This window comes from Myxocyprinus asiaticus, chromosome 33 (genome assembly GCF_019703515.2).
Source record: "Myxocyprinus asiaticus isolate MX2 ecotype Aquarium Trade chromosome 33, UBuf_Myxa_2, whole genome shotgun sequence".
NCBI classification, from domain to species: domain Eukaryota; kingdom Metazoa; phylum Chordata; class Actinopteri; order Cypriniformes; family Catostomidae; genus Myxocyprinus; species Myxocyprinus asiaticus.
The window spans coordinates 31,292,874-31,305,166 of NC_059376.1; the positions used below are offsets into that span (position 1 = coordinate 31,292,874).

At 38.1% G+C, this 12,293-nt stretch overlaps 1 protein-coding gene across 2 annotated transcripts in view; it reads left to right on the forward strand.

Annotated features, from left to right (window-relative positions):
- Positions 1-12,293, forward strand: part of LOC127424456 (endophilin-A2-like) — a 35,264-nt gene that overhangs the window by 4,212 nt on the left and 18,759 nt on the right. The gene's annotated exons all lie outside the window — the stretch shown is intronic.

Genomic DNA, 12,293 nt, shown 5'->3' on the forward strand with positions numbered 1-12,293 from the left:
AAAATTAAGTTATGAGCAAACATGCTTTACTGCCAATAGAAATACTCTATAGTCCTCGTAGAAAGAACCAAACCAAAAAATACAGTGAAACTTAGAGGGGGGGAAAAGTAGCGTTCACATTGTATCTGTTCACTGTGTACCTGTTTTTACCCACTTTGTGATAGGGATGCACCAGTCTGATACCTGGATCGGTAATGGCTCTGATACTGATGTTTTTTGATTGGGTATCAGTCTGACCAGCCTGATCCAAATCCTATACTGTGTGTTAATTATGGTCTTTACATCAAGCTCCAAAAATGGCAAAAAAGAACCATTAAAGTAGTCCATATGACGCATGCATTTTACTTGAAGACATACGGTAGCTTAGTAAATCTCAAAAGGCTGCGTTTAATAAATAACTATATAGTCTGCATGCATAGCACACTTCAGTAAATGAGCGGTGCTCTGTTGTGTCACACACACACACACACACACACACACACACACACACACAGTACAGCACATGCTGACTGATGATGTGCTTTGGTTTCAGCTCTCAGAGTTGCTCACAACAGAGCATGTGAGCGGTGATAATTCCACCTGAGCGGAGAGCGCCTTTCTGAAGATTCTGCTCCGCTCTCTCAGGCCACTCAGTGCCGCTCGCTCAACCCAGAATGTGCTTCGTGATATGCTGGTTTGGGAATCTGCTAAATAAGCAATATCCCTGAGGTTATGGAGCTCTAACATTGTTTTAGTGAAGTTGCAAACCTTATAACCTCAATAAATGCAAAGTATTAATCAAAGCTAAGAACGAAGAATTCGAAAGGGAGTGTGGAGAGACAGTGAGAATTAGCAAATATTCCTTTTGGAATCGTACACGTCACATTGCCAGAGAGCACGAGGATGTGCTACGCGATGTAGTGCAGCAAAAGGTGAGCTAGTAGGCTACTCTACTATTTGATAATAAATTAATAGATAAGTAAGGTATCTTGTTGTTTTGCCATCATGTTAGTGCAGCTGCCAGCTAGATGCAGGCCTGGTTCTGTGGGGTTGCGAACGTTAGAGCACCCTTAATTGAATATGTAAGCTTAATAATACTGTATATTGGCAAAGCATTTTGCCTTGAATCCCGGCTTACACACACACAAAACCAATAAACATGTATGATCTTGCAGATCAGTGTGTCCTAATTTGCAGGCAGAGCATACTGCTTTCATACCTCCATTGTACAATTGAGTATTTGATTGTTAAAGATTTCCACTCTCGCATAGAGAAATTTATTGCGGAATTATCTCACTTAATCGACCAGATTTCTGCTTCAGGATAAAGTGGCTCATAACTGCTGGTCAGTTTCCCAAAGCCAAATCCACACCTTAATAAGAAGTGGAACGTAAAGAAAATTATTCTAGATTAGTGGTTCCGACATCGCTTGCTGCATTCATGAGCAGAGGAAAAAAAGCTATAAATGATTGTACATTAGAAAAAAAAGAAACTTTTCTTAAACGAAGGCAGTATAATTTGTGAATTAAATAATTTTTATTTGTTTTAGGATCATTAAATGTGAATTCATCTAATATATATTGGACAAAATCTCACTTTATGCAGGACAAATATATTTTATTTGTTAAACCATGGTTAAACCTTGCTGTACATATAAAGAGTGCATGCACAAGACCTGATCGTTTGATGCATATAAAGATTCACTTTATAAAGCTTTAAAAATATCAAGGAAAAACAAAGGGGCACATGGTAACTACTAATATAATAATATATAAATAACCACAGTCCTTTAGATTGCATATGATTCGTACATATAAAATTGTTGGGAATATTAATAAAGCAACAACACTGAAAATGAGAAAAACATTCACTGCTGTTTTCTGGATAAATTAATACACACTTTAAAACTGAACACAAAATTAGGATGAGAAATTGCTCATTTTAATTTACAGACCCAAAGTCTGATAGCATTATATCAGAAACCTATTCATGTTTCAAATCTACAGTATAATAATTCTGTGGAATCAACTGAAAAACAATTATGAATTTCACTTTTACTTGCAATATTTTTCCTGGCATCAGTCCATGTTTTCTTTCTTTTTTTTTTTTTTCACCCAATTTGGAATGCCCAATTCCCAGAGTGCTTTTAAGTCCTCGTGGTGGTGTAGTGATTTGCCTCAATCCGGGTGGCAGAGGATGAATCCCAGTTACCTCCGCGTCTGAGACCATCAACCCGCGCATCTTATCACGTGGCTTGTTGAGCACGTTGCCACGGAGACATAGCGTGTGTGGAGGCCTCACACCAAGATGTTCAATGATGTGCTAACAGAGAAATATTTGACTGATTACAAATGATAAGGAAGATCTGGTTGACTCGATTATCTAACAGCAGTTGTGAACCAGTCCAAAATAAACAGCGAAATTTTATATACAAAAACACAACAATACAATCACATAATTTCAGATGTGTTCATTACTAATCATTTGGTAATTTAATAAATGTCGGCCTATAGTCTATATTTCACCCAGAGGGGCACCTCAGCCCATGTGGGCAAAGGGGCAGTTGCTTGGGCCACTGTAGCTACCCCCTGTGTGCGTGTTTGGAACCAAGTATACTACAGAGAAATTTCATGTCAGAGTGGGATTTGAGCGAACGCTTTTTTACTGGTGAACATGAGCGGTACTTGAGCAGAGCGGCTGAGCAGCTGAGCGGAGCGCACGTGCATGGAGCAGGTTACTGAGCGGAGTGTCCCACCGCTCCGCTTCGCTCACATGCTCTGGCTCACAATATGTGGGCGGGGCATGAACTACATCTTAGATGTAAATGCTCAATAGTTTGGTTCGCTTATAACATGCATTGTGATCGGAGGAGTAATACACCAGATCTTGAATGAAATACATATTAAGCTACTGTGACTACTTTTGCTGCTGCATTATCCAGTAGACAGTTTTAAAAAGTTTTTCCTTATAGGCTACATTTTTTTAATGTAATTGTATTTTGTTTTCTCTATTTTATAATGAAATGATGAGTGGTTAGAGGTTTGTGTTTCTTCCGATATAGAAGACTACCCCCAATCAGTTCCACACAATGAGGATTAGATATTCTAAACTGATTTAGAAAAAATAACCCTGGTATCGGATTCGGGATCAGTTTTGGGTGATACTGAGAGTTCAGGTATCAGATCAGAAGAGAAAAAATGCTAGCGGTGCATCCCTCCTTTGTGATAGGGTCTTAGCCCGCTTTAATCATAGTTTTTTTGGAACCAAATCATTTGTTATTATTGTGTTAAGAAATTATTATGAAAATATATTTTTGTATGATGATTACAATGATGATTATAAAAATAATAATAATAACATTAGTAGTATTATACAATGGTACTATATTTCTTTAATAATTTCTTGCATGTGGCATTGCTATGCAGTCCGGTAAAACCCTCAAGCTTTTATTTTGGCAGAAAACTGAAGGAAGACATGCAAATTTGAAATTAGTGAATCTAGAGCGCTGTAAATATAATGCGCTCAGTGCACTTTAGCGCACTGAAATACTCGAGCACTCTGAGCAAGAGTGGGAATTTGTGTGTATAGAACCACATTGAAAACACTGCATTATGAGCCTCATGTATGCTCAGACTATGTGGAATACACTATAGTCTGAACAAAACCACTCTAAAATCACTGGAAACACAGTATCATGAGCCTCACGTGTGCTTTGTGTATGTGTAATACACTACAGAGAACAGAGCTGTGCACATACAGTAAGCCATGCAGGCAGTGCATGTTGACAATTTATTTAGTTATTTCAATCACAGCTTTTGCGGTTTGGTAGTCACACTAGTTTAATCACGATTTAGATTTCTTTTCTCAGATTAATCGTTTAGACCTACGTTCTAGTGTGGATGTGAGACATAAATGTAGCAAATTTCATGCACTTTCAAACTAAAACTTATTAGTCAGGGCTCCACACTTCGACTAAAATGGTTGCAAATGTGACCAAAAATAAATGATTGCGACAATAATTTAAAATCTAGTCACCATTGGCGACAGTCGGGATGTGTGCTTTCGTATTCGGTTTCATCAGATATCATCTTGTTTTGAATACATCTTTAGAGCTGGCTGCACGCAACAACAAACAGCGCATGCCATGATGTCCGATTTGTGAACAGTGACTATTTTGAACAGGGTCTTTATAATGAATCACCCGACAAGAGCTCGTTTGAACTCAGGAGCTCAGGTTAGCAGTTTGAATTTGGTCACTTTCTCAGTGAATCAACCGTCAGTGAGTTCACAACTGGGAGCATGATCATTTCAAAATAGTAGTCCCATGTGTATTTCGGGCTTGTTTATAATTCAAATTCCTGTTATGTACTAAATCTTTTTTTTCATCAGAGCGTGCGCAAACCAGCTGGCTGGTGTTTTTACGGACATTTTCAACCTTTACCTCTCTTTGTCTGTAGTCCCCACATGCTTTAAAACATCCACCATTGTGCCTGTTCCAAAACAATCAAAAATAACTTGCTTAAATGACTGGCGTCCTGTTGCTCTGACCCCCATCATCAGCAAATGCTTTGAGAGACTAATCAGAGATTACATCTGCTCTGTGCTGCCTCTCTCTCTTGACCCGCTGCAGTTTGCTTACCGCAACAACCGCTCCACTGATGATGCCATTGCATCTACAATACACACTGCTCTCTCCCACCTGGAAAAAAAGAACACATATGTGAGAATGCTGTTTGTAGACTACAGCTCAGCATTCAACACCAGAGTGCCCTCCAAGCTAGATGAGAAACTCTGGGCTCTGGGCTTAAACAGCTCGCTGTGCAGCTGGATCCTGGACTTCCTGTCAAGCAGACGCCAGGTGGTTAGAATAGGCAGCAACATCTCCTCATCACTGACCCTCAACACTGGAGCCCCGCAGGGCTGTGTTCTCAGCCCACTACTGTATTCCTTGTACACACATGACTGTGTGGCAACACATAGCTCCAATGCCATCATTAAGTTTGCTGATGACACGACGGTGGTAGGTCTGATCACTGACAATGATGAAACAGCCTACAGAGAGGAGGTGCACACTCTGACACACTGGTGTCAGGAGCACAACCTCTCCCTCAACGTCAGTAAGACAAAGGAGCTTGTGGTGGACTTCAGAAGAAAAGACAGAGAACACAGTCCCATCACCATCAATGGAGCACCGGTGCAGAGAGTCAGCAGCTTCAAGTTCCTGGGTGTCCACATCACTGAGGAACTCACATGGTCCATCCACACTGAAGTCGATGTGAAGGCTCATCAGCGCCTCTTCTTCCTGAGACAGCTGAGGAAGTTTGGAATGAACCGCCACATCCTCACACGGTTCTACACCTGCACTGTAGAGAGCATCCTGACTGGCTGCATCTCCGCCTGGTACGGCAATAGCACCGCCCACAATCGCAAAGCACTGCAAAGGGTGGTGCGAACTGCCAGACACATCATCGGAGGTGAGCTTCCCTCCCTCCAGGAAATATATACAAGGCGGTGTGTGAAAAAAGCTTGGAGGATCATCAGAGACTCCAGCCACCCGAGACATGGGCTGTTCTCACTGCTACCATCAGGTAGGCGGTATCGCAGCATCAGGACCCGCACCAGCCAACTCCATGATAGCTTCTTCCCCCAAGCAATCAGACTTCTGAACTCTTGATCTCCCACGATCAAAATACATCAGCACTGCACTTTATTACCCTTACTCTTATATCTCACACCGGACTGTCATAAATTATATTATTATTATATTATATTCTCTCTTAACAACTGACTATCAACCGACAGCCTGAATGTCAATACAGTACAATACTGTACATTCTATATATACTATATATACATTTTTATATATTTTTATTTTTTATTTTTATTGAATAATGTGTATCTATATAGTGCGTATTGTATACTGTACAGTGTATGTTATTATTTGTGTATTGTTGAGTGTAATTATGTGTATATCAGATGTTTAAATTGTGCTGTGTTAATTTGATGTTACTGTAAATTGGTACTGTCTCATCACTGTCACAACTGCTATGTTGATCGGAACTGCGCCCAAGAATTTCACACACCATTGCACTTATGTATATGGCTGTGTGACAATAAAGTGATTTGATTTGATTTTGATTGTCCCATTTGTATCTTTCTAGGACTTCTGTCTGCTTGTTTCACATCCGTCGTCTTTAGTCAGTTATTTAAATGCTCCCAAACAGCCGATTTAAGTCGCCATTTTTGATGGATATGAATCTGGTAGATCAAATCCCTTTGTTATATGTTGGAGTTTGTGTGTTTAAGCCCCAGTTTTAGGTAAATTGAAAGTCAAGCACCACGACAGCATCCTTAACCACAGCAACAGCTCCAGTACCACACAGGCACAAGAGTTTTTCACATTTAGGCTTACAAAATATTAGGAAAAACTCTTTATATAATATATTTATACATTATATATAATATTTTTGCCACGTGTAAAAAAACGCATTTCAGGGTTTTAATCCATGGATTCGAAATTCTTACTGTTAAATTAACCGTGACATTTTTAATTGCGGTTAAAAGTAAAACCGTATAATTGCACCATCCCTAGTTCCACAGAGCAAATTTATACGGATTTGCAAAAAATTAGAGTTAGTAAATCATGACAGAATTTTTATTTTTGGGTGAAAATTCTTTTAAGTGGGTAGCTACCTAGTGACATGTTTATTTGCCTTTTATTTGTTGGTGAGAATTTAATAAGAGTGGGGGATTGTTCTGAAATTCCAGCTTTTTCTCTGTGACAGTAGACTCATGCATTCTTCTCTTCATGAGGCCCACAAGTACAACATTATCTATGGAGTGTGGCCTTGGTTTCAGTCTTCTCCTGCTGGGTCTGCTTTGGCTACATGGCTGCCTGTGTGTGTGTGTATTTATGCCAAAGTTAGCAGAACTTTGCCTTCATTATCAACAGTGTGTGACAGAACTGAGCCCTTGCATTATCTCTTCAGCTGCTGATAGAACCTCATTCTCTTGAAAATATGAATAATCATGTTGCTCTTTTTTGAGCTGTGCAGATCATTGTATGAGTGACTGATTGAGATCATAACACTTGGGGAGAACAGATGGTCCTCTGTTGTCTCTCTGGAATTATATTAAACATACATGCACAGTAATGTATATCAGATGAGGTTAATTTGACATCATGCTTTATGCGATAGAACACATGATACAGAGAGCCCATAAGTCCTTGTTTTTTGAGACTGCAGTGTATTCACAGTGTAAATCTGTCCATGCTGAAACTCAGTGCCGCCATTATTTTCTAAAAATATGAACTTTAACCGCTTTGGGGAAGGTCAGGTTGCACTGAATGTGCATTACTGTTATATTTAAAAATACCATCATTTTCTACATGTCAGTTTGAGAACATCTTTATCAATGCTCTAAATATGAGCAGTATGTTTTTCACCCAGTTTATAAGGTTGACTCTATCTAGTGCCTTTCCCCACCCCAACATATTGGAGACGTACGGACGCAACAGTTGACTGCTTGCCACAAAACGCCAGTTAATTAATAATTTGTTTCCTTTGTGCCCTGGCCAAACAAACTGAATTGCACAAATATGCAAACATGCTTGGCGGATGTAGAGGAGTGAAAGGTTACTACAGGCAGACACCTCCATGTCAAAAATGTTCTTTTGTGCCTTAAAGTAAAAGTGTTAGAAATCAGTGACTACAGTTACATGGACACCAGAAAGCAGCTTATTGCAAGAAAACAGCGTTCCTGTTTACATGCACTGTATAGCTAAGCAGCGCACTCTTTACTCCCATATACATGTGGCTTGTTCAGTAAGCAGCTTTCTCCACAGCAATGTAATTTTCCCGTGACGCTTGTGTAAATAACACACATGGCATCCAAGGAAAACTTCACTATTTTACTCTCAGTTGATTTGCTTCATTTCCTGATATTCCAGAGTTGTTGCTATGTTTGTTTCCTTAACTTACTATCATGACCTGCAGCTGAATTGCAATGCAATAGTAGGGATTTCCCTATTACATAAAACTCTGGGATTCCCCCAGTGTTCTAACACATATGCAGACCTTAGGGACAGTCGATATTTTACATTCGTATGTATAAATGGGTATAGTTTATAGCAGGGTTCCTCAATAGGTGGCCCGCGGGAGACAAATGTTTGGCCCATGCTAAAGGCCTGTTTACACCAAATCAGTGACAATTTTGCAAGACAATCTTCCAACGAAATGTCTATACACACATTTTTCATTTTAAAAATGAAAAACAATTTCACCCCTGTACAGTTGGTGGTGCTGTTGCTGTTCTTCAAACATTTATACCAGTCTCCTGCCCTGCAAACCTGTCAGTGCTAGAGATTAATATATTGAATGCTGTTAAAGCATTTATTTACCTAATTTGGCATAACTGTTACATTATGTTCTTTCCATGGTGTTGATGCATATAATTTGTGTTTTTATGCAAGTGAGATGAGTAAAGAGCTCTGTTGCATAAATATACATCCTATTTATATTTGCACGTATATTTTGCTACGAGTATATTCCAAACAGACTCCCTAAGTCAAGTATTCTTTTTATAATGTCTGGATTAATGCCTGGATAATATAACATAAGGTACTGTGATACAAATACACGTGAAATAGTGCACAATAAGAATAGCATTCTACAGTAAAAAAAATATGATGCATAGCCTAATATTAAAAATTATTTTTAAGAAAACATTGGCTTTGATGAAATTATTGCAATACTTTGTTATCCTTAAGAACAATAACAATATTAATGCTAATAGGTCTAATAATTTAATATGCGGTTAGGGAAAGTGCAGGAAGTAGATCCCATTTGGAGATGAGCAGGAACAGTTGACACATGGAGGACATGGAGATCCAGATTGTTCATCAAAGTTTCTTTTGTTTGTTTTTGTTTCTGTATACAAACAAAATGTTCATAATTGTTTGAATAAATAAAACAGGCTGCTAAAACTGTGAAAAATAACTAATAAAAATCTGAATATTTATGTGTGAATTTTAATAATGAAAACAACAATAATAATAAGAGTAATAATAGCAGCAACACAAACACTTTGTCATTACTTTGTATTGTTGGCAGAATTTGGCCCTTGGTGAAAACTAATTGGGGAACCCTGGTTTATAGTATATGTGATTTTTCCACTCTACTCCCAGAAATGTTTAATTCTTTCCGCTGTGTTGACATGTTGATGGGCTCCATCCTATGACTTTTGCTAACCCATCAGAACACAGCTTATGTGTTTACATGAGCACATTAAGCTGCATTATTCGAGAGAAACCTAGGTGTGTTAAACTGCTTTCTCATAATCCCTTAAACGGCATAAGGAAATCAGTGTTCTTGTTTACATGATGTTTCAGAACGCCACTTAATGCTAAAACCCTGGAATAAAATTTTCTTAAGTGCATGTAAAAGTGGTCAGTAGGAATTGACCATCTGGAGCTTGTTTCTGGATTACTCTAGTGAATGGTGGTTTTAATTGCCATGCTGATTTTTTCCAGCAGCAAAAGCTGTGTTTGTAAGCTAAATTGCAGATGGTGCAAGAACCTCCCCAAGTGGAGTTTAAGCAGAGATGGAGAAAAGTCTTTGTAAAGTAAAAAATAAATAAATAAAAACTAGTCCTTTAAGTGTACAGTCTGAGTAGAGTTCAGAAAGTCCTTGCTGTAGTGCAGAATAAGTGGAAGTTGTAAAGAAACAGGCGGTTTTAGATCAGTGGTTCTCTATTTTTTAGGTTCACACCCCCCTTTGAAATAAGAAAAACTTTCGTGTCACGTGAAATAATCTAATTGAAAATGATTATTAATAAAATAATGTTTCACGTTTTTACTGAAAAGAAAATGCTTTTAAAAGATTTAACTATATTTTCTTTCATCTTCATGTTGAATTTTTTTTTTTATTATTTAAAAACACAATGAAAACTGAATGATAAGTCAATCTTCACTAAAAAAGGATCTAAATGAATTTACTTTTGTCAATAGGTTGTGCTGTTATTTTGTGAATACTTTTTACATAAATACATAAAAAATGTATTTATGCCTATATACTTTCAAAACATACATTTTTTTTTTTTTTTTTTTTTAAGTGATGCTGCTGCAGGAGAACCCCTGGGCATGAATACATTGCAGATGTTGTCCGCCAAGGATTGTATTACATGTGACGGGGCGCTTGGCTGCTGAGAAAACCGAATACTCCATTAATCCGCACTTAACTATCAGAACGTTTAATATCTTATTGGAGACATTTTTACACTAGATCATTTTTTTTTTTTTTCCCCAATTTGGAATTCCCAATGCGCTCTTAAGTCCTCGTGGTGGTGTAGTGACTCGCCTCAATCCAGGTGGTGGAGGACGAATCTCAGTTGCCTCCGCGTCTGAGACCGTCAATCTGTGCATTTTAGAAATTACCTACATACGTTAGTGAGGTCTGAAATGTAACACTGGCCTTGTTCAACAGTTGCCCAATCATTCTCTTTGGTGCTCTGTTGCATGCTCATGATTTAAAGACTGTATGGAACGAGCATATGTTGCCAAGTCCTGAGAACAACTGTGTGGTGGCAGAAGCAGGTTCAGTAACGTACATTTTCAAGTCGACTAGTTAAAAGTAAGAAACCCTCTGAAAACAGTAAAAAAAAACTGTGTGTTTATGCAACCCAATTCGAACAACCATTCCAACAGCCAAATCTGACACTAAATTTCACTGAAAAGGGGCATTTAAATGAAACATGCTTGCCTTGCATTATGATCATTGTACATTAAATATAGAACATGACATGCATTCACTGAATCAATGTTAGCGAATATGGGCATAGTTATTGAAAACAATTGAAAGAATAGGCAGTGCAGGATGGAAAAGAACAAACCTAGTAGCCTGTTCTAAATGGAATTCACCAAGTAAAAGTTACTTAACATATTAAAAACAGTCAGGACATTGTTGAAAATAATTAACAGGAACTCAAATCTACAAGAGAAAAATATTTTTTAAAAAGTTTTGCGTGTTTCATGTTCATTAGTTTATGATCTAATATGACAGCTGTTCGGTAAAGAACGTTAACCAATAACAGTTACGATGTAAAAAAAATTAAGCCTGTGAGAAATGTACAATAAACCTAATGTATTGTTCTAAACATGACATGCACACAGAATAAAATATAATTTAACCAGTTAAGCAGTCAGCACTTCGTTGAAAATAGCCTTGTTGATCAGCAGGATAAAAATAATAATGGTAATTAAAAAATAGTGTCATACCTATCCTAAAATAAAAAAATTTTTTAGGCTACTTACTCAGAGCATACATTTTTGATGAGCAAAATTAACGTCAACATGGTCTGGTGAAAGAAGGGACCTGACTCACCTGAGGCGATTATCCTGCACTTCAAAAAAGCCTACTCGGAGGGAAAATAAGACTTAAATGTGGAAACATCCGTAGTGACTTGCAAGCCAATGTTTCGGAAATCTGCTTCCTGCAGATTTAGAAAGAGAAATCCTGTGATTCGAGAAATGAGCTTCTGACTCTTCATCCCTCTTCTTTTACATAAAATGAGTAGTGTTTTCTCTGCCTGACATTCAGGGGCATAGTGATGACTAATGACGTAATCCGTACGATTGCGAGAATTCAGTATATTTGTATTCAGATTGTCAGAATTCACTGTAGTTACAATCCTAAAATTCACCAGTTCTCCATTCCATTCTTGGAGGCACGGGAATACATAATCGTCCCATATTTAAGGGAACAGAATTGCGTTCCTTATTAAATCTATACAGGATGCAGTTCATCCCATATTTAAGCGTCTCATCCCCAAATAGTTTTTCTTTTTTTTCATTCGAGTCAGTTTCATAAACAGTTTTTAATGTTAATAATTACAGATTAGAATGGAAAACAAATCCAGAGAAATTTATCTAAAACACAGACACCTTTCACCCTAACAGGCTGTTGCTATGTTACACGGATGCTACACTTGACAGTGGGGGAAAGATCAGTGACAGTCAATGCATGTCTTCTGTTTGTTTTCCATAAAACACAGGAGAATTATATAAGCAGCATTTTGTCAAAAATGTGCATGATGTAATTTGGGGGTATGGGGTATTCCATGTTTGGAGCTGGAATATGCCATATTTGGTAGGTAGAAAGTTGGCAACCCTAGCAGCGTGTCTTACAAGTGTGCAGTGGGCACGCACTGTGAGTTGGCTATGAATAGAGGCCTTTTGATGCAGACTTAAAACATGGAAGGTTGACAAGCTTCAGTCTTGTGCCGTGCACTTGACTTTAAACAGAAATTGGCTAGCC